Source organism: Portunus trituberculatus, chromosome 12 (assembly GCF_017591435.1).
Source record: "Portunus trituberculatus isolate SZX2019 chromosome 12, ASM1759143v1, whole genome shotgun sequence".
NCBI classification, from domain to species: Eukaryota; Metazoa; Arthropoda; class Malacostraca; order Decapoda; family Portunidae; genus Portunus; species Portunus trituberculatus.
In genome coordinates this window covers 9,718,935-9,728,829 of record NC_059266.1, presented here as the reverse complement: position 1 = coordinate 9,728,829, position 9,895 = coordinate 9,718,935, and the positions used below count along the sequence as shown (strand labels likewise).

Below are 9,895 nucleotides of genomic sequence, written 5' to 3'. Positions count from 1 at the left end.
GTGGTGAGAGGGAGAGGTTGGTGCGTGGGCTTTACAATATTTCGGCGATATAGGCAGGGTTGTCTTGAGAGTGAACCATTGCAATCCACAGAATGAGTGTCAGGAAGTCATCGCATGCCTCGGCCTGCCTTCACTGCCTTGGCCGCGTCAGAGCAGTACAGATCAGTAATCTGTACCTAGACGCTGCAGCGACTTTTCGCATCCTGACGTATTATTGCGCAGTGGCATTTAATGATCATACACTGTGCATGTTTACTAATTAGGCTTAAAGGAAGAAGTATTCACGAAACCATTGCGCAGATCATGAGTTCAAGGTAAATAACATTCGGCAGCCGCAGTATCGAGGGCAAGGCAAGCGTTGGTCGCAGCGTGGCAGAAAGTAAGGGAATTGTGATTGGCTTGAATAGTAACGTTACGGCTCCCGCCGTTTACCAGTAATATCATGCTAGTTTTGAGGAGCTTTACGTTTAATTTCGCTCATTCCTGATTTGTCTTCAAACCAGAGAGAGAATGGAGCCTTCTAAGTATACATGGGTGTTGTACATAATGCCACATATATTGCGTTTACGTACTGCATGGCACCGTTTGCTAGTCCGTTTCCCTCGCCACGCCTCTCGTTGCTGCGTGAGGGGCATTGTGAATGGCAGCCACTTCGTTATGTACTTCAGGAAATTAAAGCGTTGGAATTACCTTTATTATTATTGTTGTTGTTGTTATTATTATTATTATTATCATCATCATCATTGTTCTTATTTTTTTTTTTTTTTTTTTTTGTGTGTGTGTGTGTGTGTGTGTGTGTTCGATCTACTTAATGCATATTAAGCACACCCTACATTAACGGCGACATAAATTGCCCAAAACATAAATTGCACTCTAATGCATTATTGTTAAGACGAGTCGTTTCCACGTCAGAATAACTCGGCCATTACTTGCCGCTTGAGATCCTCGTGAACCACCGAACCAGTGCCTGGCCGATTGCCGTATCCTTGTTGACTGCTGCACTGTACGAGACAAACTCAATAGTATCACTTGAATGGCTGACCAGTGATCTTGTGCCTCCTAAACTTGAAGGACGTGAGGATAATGCAAGGAGGCCGTGACACTGGCCAAAAACATGTTTAAAAAGTAAATCATGAAATTGTTTGGGGAATAATTAAGTGTCTGTTAATAGTCGTGCCAGGATTGATGACGTGGCAACCCCACCTCGCTGAAACAAGCTGCTCAAACCATTGCACTCAAACTATCACTTCTTCATTACTTCAGTATTATGAGAATTGGAAACATGCACGTGTCATGCCTGCTGGTACTGTACATGCTTCATAACATTATGGATGCGTTGGTGTGGCTACATAAAGGAGTACGTCTCTACAGTTCAGAATTGCGAGAATTAAGTGCCAGTTAGGTCTTCAAAGTAATAAAAAAAATATCTATATCTATCTATCTATCTATCTATCTCTCTCTATATATATATATATATATATATATATATATATATATATATATATATATATATATATATATATATATATATATATATATACATATATATATTATTACAAGTTACTAGTAGTTGACTTGTTTCAGCAAGCAATTTACTTTTATTTAACACTACGAGAAAGCTTTGATAGTTTAAGATATATAATAAAGCTAGGCGTAATGCCGGCGGTAGTTAGTTAACCTCATTAGCCCTAGTAACCTAGGAATTTTCCACGACTAACAACCTTCAGATGTACCGAACTTATTTTTTATCACTATATGTGCACACACACACACGCGCACACACACACACACACACACACGCCCGGTAGTTCAGTGGTTAGAGCGCTGGCTTCACAAGCCAGAGGACCGGGGTTCGATTCCCCGGCCGGGTGGAGATATTTGGGTGTGTGTCCTTTCACGTGTAGCCCCTGTTCACCTAGTAGTGAGTAGGTACGGGATGTAAATCGAGGAGTTGTGACCTTGTTGTCCCGGTGTGTGGTGTGTGCCTGGTCTCAGGCCTATCCGAAGATCGGAAATAATGAGCTCTGAGCTCGTTCCGTAGGTTACGGTAACGTCTGGCTGTCTCGTCAGAGACTGCAGCAGATCAAACAGTGAAACACACACACACACACACACACACACACACACACACACACAGAGTGTTGAAAAATAGGTGAGGTGCAGGTTGTTAGCCCTGGAAAATTCCCAGGTTGCCCGGGCTAATGAGCTTATTTAACTACCGCCGGAATTACGCCTAAATATATTATATACCTTTTAAACTATTAAAGCTTTCTCACAGTATTAGATAAAAGAAAGTATAAATTGCTTGCTGAAACAAGTAAAGTGACTTGCAATAATCAAATAATAAAGTTGATTCAATTAATGAATAGTGTCGAAACTTGGCGAAGCAATTTGAACCAGAACCAAACGTAGGCGACCTTAGCGATGCCTCGGCTGGCCCGCTCACAGAAAACTAGGAGCGTCGGGCCAGGCAACACCTCTGCTGCGTGTAGTGCGTGGGGTAACCTTTTTACCGTCACGCCACGACTTCTCAACTGTGCAGGAAAGGCGCGAACAACCACAATCCCAGTTAAGTACATGTGTAAGGGCTTGTGATTGTTATTGTGTGGGTTGTTTGAGGTGGCTATCAACCATTTCTGTGACCGCTAGGTGTGTGAGAGGGAGGACGGGCGGTAAATCTATAGAACAGCAACTCCTTACATATTCTTTTCTATTACCCCCCTTCCCCCCAACAAGCTTGGGGGCACGTGGGGAATCGGGGGTTTTGGGGGGGGGGGTCGCCAAAATAGGCGAGATATGGTGATCTAAAAAAAATCTAAGGAAAAAAAACTAACCTAATTTAAGCGGCCCCTAGACGTTCAATATTATTGCGCAATATTTTGGTTTGCGCAATATAATTGATCGTGTGTAGGCAATATTGAAAGGTGCAATATATTGTGTGATTTTCAAAAACTTGAAAATATATTGCGCAAACGGGATAATATTGTGACGTCTGTTGTGCATCCCTCCAGACTGTTGGCTATATTGCGCAATATCCTGTCAGTTTCTCTCCAGCGGTCGTGTGAGGTGTTTGTCTCTCTCTTTTTTTCGATTTCAGGAGCAACCAAAGCAAGGAGTTCATCAAATAATTCTCCGTTCATTCGTACAAAGTTGCGGAAATCATATAGTTCAATTACTCAGTTCATTGAGTAATTTTTCGTGGGTGAACTTCTCCCTATCAATAAACCACTGTTTGGCCCATTTTCTACCCTTCTGCGAGCCTTATTTCTTCCCTTTCTTACGACTTGCTGCCACAGCAATCATCACGCAACACAATTCAGTCAACATGTTGACGTTATGAAGTTCTGGCAGGGACTGAGTGTTTGCAAAATGTGGTTGTATGTCTATGCTCACGATTGCGCAATATATTGCACAACCTTCAATATCGCCTCCATACGGTACAATCTTTTGCACAAACCAAAATATTGTACAATAATATTGACCGTCTAGGGGCCACCGTCAAAATATTGTGCAACCCACATTGCGCAATAATATTGAACGTCTAGGGGCCGCTTAACGTAACCTAAAATAACCCCCTACAACACTAACCTAACCCTAACATAAACCTAACGTAACCTAACCTAACCTAACCCCCCCGGGACCCGCCCCACCCTGCAACACTAACCTAACCCTAACATAAACCTAATCTACCGTATCCTTGCTTTGGGGCAGCTTCCCTCCCCCTACACCGGTTCTCTTATAGCTTCACACAATATGCCCTACCAATACCCTTCCTCACAATACCTTAACGAAAGGATGAAGGTCCTGGCTGGTCCTCTTCTCCATTGTACACTGACTTGCATCGCAAGAGCGATGATTTCCCAGTAATCAAATTCGCAACCTTTACAACTAATGTCCCTGGTGGCCATGGTTCAACTGCGCACACAGATCTCTGTGCACCTGTCTGCCCAGCTGTGCCCCGCCTACGAATACATATAGCAAATTCTCATTGGCGCAGCTTGTGGTGTTGAGGTGGTGGCACGTCATTGGACAAAAGAACTATAGACACAATAAGAATCCTATTCAGCAGTTACCCACAAACCCAGGATGTGAACAACATAATCACTTCCTGTTACCCACAAACCCCAAATATATACAATAGACAATACCAATGTTTACTATTTGGACTTAGACTCCGAGTGACGTCTCTAATTTCATTGAGGCAATGTGACATAACCGTGTGACCCCCAAACAAGACCACAAGGTACGTGTTCTCCATTAACTACTCATTTTATTATTGCATGGATTAGAGAGAAGGTCCTATTCTAAAGATTTACGTTTAATTTGTATATAAACTCGATTTAAGTTAACTATAATATGATTTCATATTAATGGATGAATGGTTATGGTGGTAGATGGTTAAATAATGGTTGGAGTGGTAGACCGGTTTAAAGGGTCCTGTATGTACGGTTTGATTTACCCCAAGCATAAGTTGTTAAACTATTAACATGGCTTGTTACAGAGTAGTGAGTAGGTAGTTATGGAATCGTATAGCAAGCAAGGGAGAGCAAGTGAAGCCAAAACGTATACAATGAGGCAGTGATTTCCAGTTTGTTTATGTGAGACGTGCTAGGTTTGCCTGTGTGAGACGTGTTCTAAGGGTGTTAACTTGACAGGTTTTGTGGTAATCGTTCTTATGGCGTTGGTATCCATTACAGTGGTCTTAAGGCGGGTGTTGACTGCAAAGTGAATGATTGGTTGCTTTGTGCTGTTTTAGAGGGTACAGGAAGTATTGTCTGAGGTATCATGAAATTTTCTTTTATTTCAGTGTGCTAGTATGTGTAATTAGCATTTTTAAATGAAACTGCTAATTAGATTTTGAGAAATTTCCTCGTAAAAGCCACGTTGACTACTTGAGATGCTCACGTGCAACCTTGATCGGTAGCCTATTCTCGATAGGGAGTGGAATAAAGTTCACGTTAAGAGCAAGGTGCTTATAGTAGGCAAATACTATAACCGTGTCGGCTATTCACAGCACCCTCGTTTTCAGTTGCATGTACATATTGAGACTTGAGCAAGGTGATTTGTCCGTAGTGGGTTTTACGTGTCTCTTCGCTCTGACCGGTGACGAAGGTATGGGCTGTTGTCCTCGTAGGTTTGCGTGTTCTGTATTACCCTAATGTCTTGTTCAGATTCGGTAGTTTATAACAATCTCCGGACTTAGTTAGTGTTCTGCGTTTGTGTCGGACTTAGTTAGTGTTCTGCGTTTGTGTGTTAAGTGTTGCACACTTTTTACCTGGTTCTGCACATGTTGACAATACTTCACAATGGTTGTGTATATTGTTTACATATTTGTTCAATAGAACGGTTGTGGCGCCGCAGCAGCTGCTGGGACTTGCACCGTGAGCTGCATGTATGACGGACGGTCCCTGGGCATTCCCGGCGGCGCTTCACTGCAGTGGTGACATTGAAGGTAAGTTTGGGCGTAACTTGTTACCACTGATATATATGCTCATGTTTGCCTTTTTTCCTTCTTCCTTGGTTATTAAATTTTCCCCTTCTTACCTTGGATATTAAATTGCTCCTGTTTACATAATGACTGATCTAGGTCAATCTTCTTGATGCATTGTACCCCTTTTCCTTAGCGTATTTCCCGTTCATGGTTAGTCTCCTACTCTGTAAAAATCGGGTGCCATTTTACACCCTTGTAAGTAGTAGTATATCCATGACAGCACACAGGCACACTTGCACACTTGGTATACTTGAGGGCAAGGTTTAACTGAAATTTAACTAGTTACAGGTGCTGCCACTACTGCAGGGAGAACCAAACCAACAAATGTCGTGCTAGCAATCCCAGTCCTGCTGTAGGGAAATGGCTGGCTCGTGTTGCTCCAGGAGACGGGATGCTATCTTATGCCTCACTTCGCCTTCCAGGGAGGAATTGGAGACGCTGCCTTGCACCACTGCTCTCCTGACAACACTGCCTTCCAAGGAGGGAGGGATGGACGCTCGCACTTCCTCATTGCTCCAAATTTCCCATACTTGCATCTGCAGCTTGAGAGGGAGGCCTGACTTTTCAACTCGCTCATCACTGTCCTGCCATCCAAGGAGGGAAGGACGGACATTCTCACTTCCTCGCTACCCTATCCTGCCCATACCTACATGCTGTAGCCTGAGCAGGACAGACTTGTACATGCAGCTGCCAGGGACAGGATAGACTTCCACATCGCTCATCACTCGGCCACTGCCCTGCCAGCTATGTGGAGACTGCCTTACTTCGTCCTGCTAATGCTACCACTGCCCGGGAGAGGATTGACTTCACATCGCTCATCACTCCTGTTGCGTGTTATGGGGAGACTACTGCCTCGCCTCGTCCTGCTAATGCTACCGTTCTGTTGTAATCAATTTTGCCTTGTTTTGTGAAATACTAACATGAAACTGGTGTAGCAGTAAGTAATAAAAAAAATAATAAAGAAAATGGCTGATTGTTTTTTTAAAACGCTCCAGCAGATTTGGGTAACTGAAATGACTGCTATATTTAACTGTTAGCCACGTATCCACTATTTAAGTATGGTTAATTAATTATGATGCTCACTGAATTATGCAAATACACCGAATAATAAATTGCCTCAAAATTTTCCCTGCTCTATCATTGCCCAAAAATACCACTAAATCAAATATAAAAATTAGAAGCATAAGCAAAGTCAATTAAAAACCTTTAAATAGTATAAAAATCACCTGAGCTGAAAACATCACCCAAAAAGCCAGTCATCCAAAACGCCTGAAAATTAGCAAGCAAAAAAGGGCCCAAAAAATCGTCCCATAAAACCCGAATGCAAAAAGGGCCCAAAAATAAAAATCCCAAAAAACTGCAAAAACAATTTACATTTCTTGTAAAAGAAAAGTAGTTTAAATACAAAAAATAATTGAACTATGAAAACTTTTTTGAGAATTTAATCACACTAATTTGATCACATTTTCGACTTTTTTTTTCTACTTAATTTGATTGATCACATTTTTCAGTTTCCAGTACAAATTTTTTTTTTTTTCTAAATTTGATTGATCACATTTTTCGGTTTCCAGTACAAAAATTTGATCGTCATAACATTTTCAAATTAGTTTTTTTTTTCATTAGTGTTGCATATCTGTTTATTTTCTTCACTAGTGGTGGAACCAGTGTTGCATGTTTGTTTATTTTTGTGGTGTTGATGGGGGGGGGGGCACTGAAGGACGCTGTGTTTACCCGCGCTGGATCAGCGGAAAGTCTCAGGCCTGCCTCCCGACCCTACGGTAGCGTGCTCACGCTCACTTGTGCCTGTTCCCTGCCCCGCTGTTACCCTGGACTGTGTTACTGTGTTTGCAACTGTGGCATCTGTAGTAGCGGAACTGTGCTAGCGAGACGGTAGTGTTACCCTGTGTGATAAGCTGTGAGGAAATAAAGGTTTAGGTGACACCGCCTCTCTCCCCCCCTCATCCTGCCGTTGGAACACCTGCCGTTGGAACACCTGCCACAGTACGTGTCTGCATTCCTTAAGGTGCGTTCACACGATCGAACAATGTTCGACGGACATAATTGTTACCAACTAGCGAGCACCACGTGGTGTATCGGACACTGTCCGTGTTCGCAGCATCGAAACGTCACACACTGTCTGGTGTGGAAGTATACGATGCTGCCAGGTACACGATGAACAAAGTCACTTGGTTACAGGATTTTCAAAGTCCGTCAGTTCACTAGGTCTCAATTGTCCTGTTAACATGGCCAGCAGTACCTCAGTCAAGGAGAAAAGTTGCCACTGGGACAGAAAAAGAGACCCTGCTACTAATAAAACTATACCGGCAAAATCCATGCTTATGGAATGTCAAGGCTGATGTGTACAAGGATAGGAACAAACGTGTCGCGACCATCAATGAAATAACGGCGGGAATGAATAGAAGTGGATTATATGTTACTGCTTCTGAAGTGAAGAAAAAAATAAAATCCATCCATAGTCAATATAGGCGAGAGCTACGTAAACTGGGGAAATCAAAGAAGTCGGGGCCTGAGTTACCAACGGACATCACCTTCGGACATTACCTTCGAACATTGTCCACCGGTCTATGCCCTGTGAGCAGATTCGAAACGGTGGTAAACACCCTCATCTGGTACCACTGCTTGTTGTCAGATCCGCTTCCATCGTTTCACCGCTTATGACGTTATCCTGCTTCTCCTGTGATACGGTAACGATTTTGTCCGTCGCACATAGTTCGATCGTGTAAACGCACCTTTAGCCTTGGACGCTGAGCTCACGCTGGACCACGCCAGTAAGTACCTCTATACCTCCTCGGTAGTACCACCACCTCCCTCGTCGCGTCACTGCAGGATCGGCGGTGGAGTGCCTAGTAGAGTGAGCAGTGGGGGTGCCCGTGAGTGTGGTGCCGAGTGTGGCAGGTACAGCGGTACACGGGTACGTAACAATTGGTGTCAGGAGTGTGGGGTGAAATTCTGGCGATAAAACCGCACAGATAAGCGGCGAGTGTTAAGTCGTGAGTTGTTGGCGACCCCGGGCTGGCAGTGGCAAGATGGCAGACGAACAGTTTGGTGAAAGAGCGTTGTTGCCACCTGGGGAAGATGGCAGTGGGGACAGTGAGAGAGCGGCATCGTTACCTGTTGATGGTAGTGGGGACTCTTCTTACCATTATGATGGGTAAGATTGACACACAGGCAGAGCAGGCACGTGAAACAGCACGCAGGGCAGATCAGCGGGCTGAGGAACGCGTTGTGGAGGTGAGGACCGCAGTGCAGGAGGGTTTGCACGCCGTTCGCCTGGAAGCCCAGCGGTACACTGAGGAGCAATGTGCTGCCGTGAAGGAGGAGCTGCAGCAAGCAATATAAACCGTCAGAAGGAAGACCGTGACGTCTATGGATGCTGTTAGGAAGGAGGTGGAGGGATGCAGAGCCGAGCTGGCAACACTGCACTCGGGGATGGGAGCAGCTGAGGCAGACGTGTGTGGATGGGTCGAGCACTGTGATCTCCGTCCTTACTGCCCCAGACGTGATAGTGTGGCGTCGGCCCCAGCCTTTAGCGTGCAGGGGTATCCACCTATCTCATCCCCCCCCCCCACAGCCCCCTCTCTCATTCTCCCTCACCACCTCGCTGCACGGGTTCTCGCTGAAGATCTCCGGGCTGCCACCCAGCTTTTCCACCGCCACATGTCCAGCACCTGCCAACAGCCTGAAACTGTTGCGCAGGTGGGAAACACTGCCGGGCTGGGTGCAGAGGCCACGACCCAGCCAACAACACCCGTGGGGCCCCACGTGGAATAAAATGCCATCTGGCCACACCCCTAGCTGCTCAGGTGGCTGGTACAGTAGATGGGAAACCATGCTTCCTGGTGGTGGATACAGGGGCTGAGAGGACGTTTGCCAGGGAGGACATGGTGAGCACGAGCAATCCCCCGGTCGCCCCATGGCGACTCTGTGGAGTCACAGGACATTGTGTATCACTCAAGGGGCCAGTGGTAGCTTGGATCAGCGTGGACACCAAGGAAGAGAAGATGCCAGTGTATGTCGCCGACATGGAGGAGCCTTGCCTGCTGGGCCTAGATTACCTGACTCAATGTGGAGCGTGTGTGGATCTCGGGAATCAGACATTGAAGGTGCACAGAGAAGAGGTGCCCTTACTCCCGATGAGTGCCGCCGAGCAGGTAACAGGTGTTGAGGGCAAGCACACAGCCCCACAGACAGAATGCAGAGTCCAGTGTATGTTGACAAAGGAGGATCAGGAACCCAACAGTACCACCACACCTGGGGAAAAGCAGCAGCTGAGCAACAGAGTGACAAGTGAGCAGCCTAAGAGTGAGGGAGTGGCCAGAGTTGATATGCCCGAGCACCTGGAGGACTTGGCGCGCAGGAGTGCCGCCCGCCTGACGGAGTCTC

The 9,895-nt window shown here is 45.5% G+C and overlaps 1 long non-coding RNA gene across 2 annotated transcripts; it reads left to right on the top strand.

Annotated features, from left to right (window-relative positions):
* The first annotated feature begins 2,428 nt into the window (after window positions 1–2,428).
* Window positions 2,429–6,617, top strand: LOC123502652. 2 transcript variants are annotated; one of them, XR_006674186.1, is made up of 3 exons: window positions 2,429–2,568; window positions 5,343–5,452; window positions 5,914–6,617. It is a non-coding gene; the product is annotated as an uncharacterized LOC123502652 (long non-coding RNA). The 2 variants fall into 2 exon arrangements; XR_006674187.1 differs by having other exon boundaries at window positions 2,436–2,581.
* The last annotated feature ends 3,278 nt before the right edge of the window (window positions 6,618–9,895 follow it).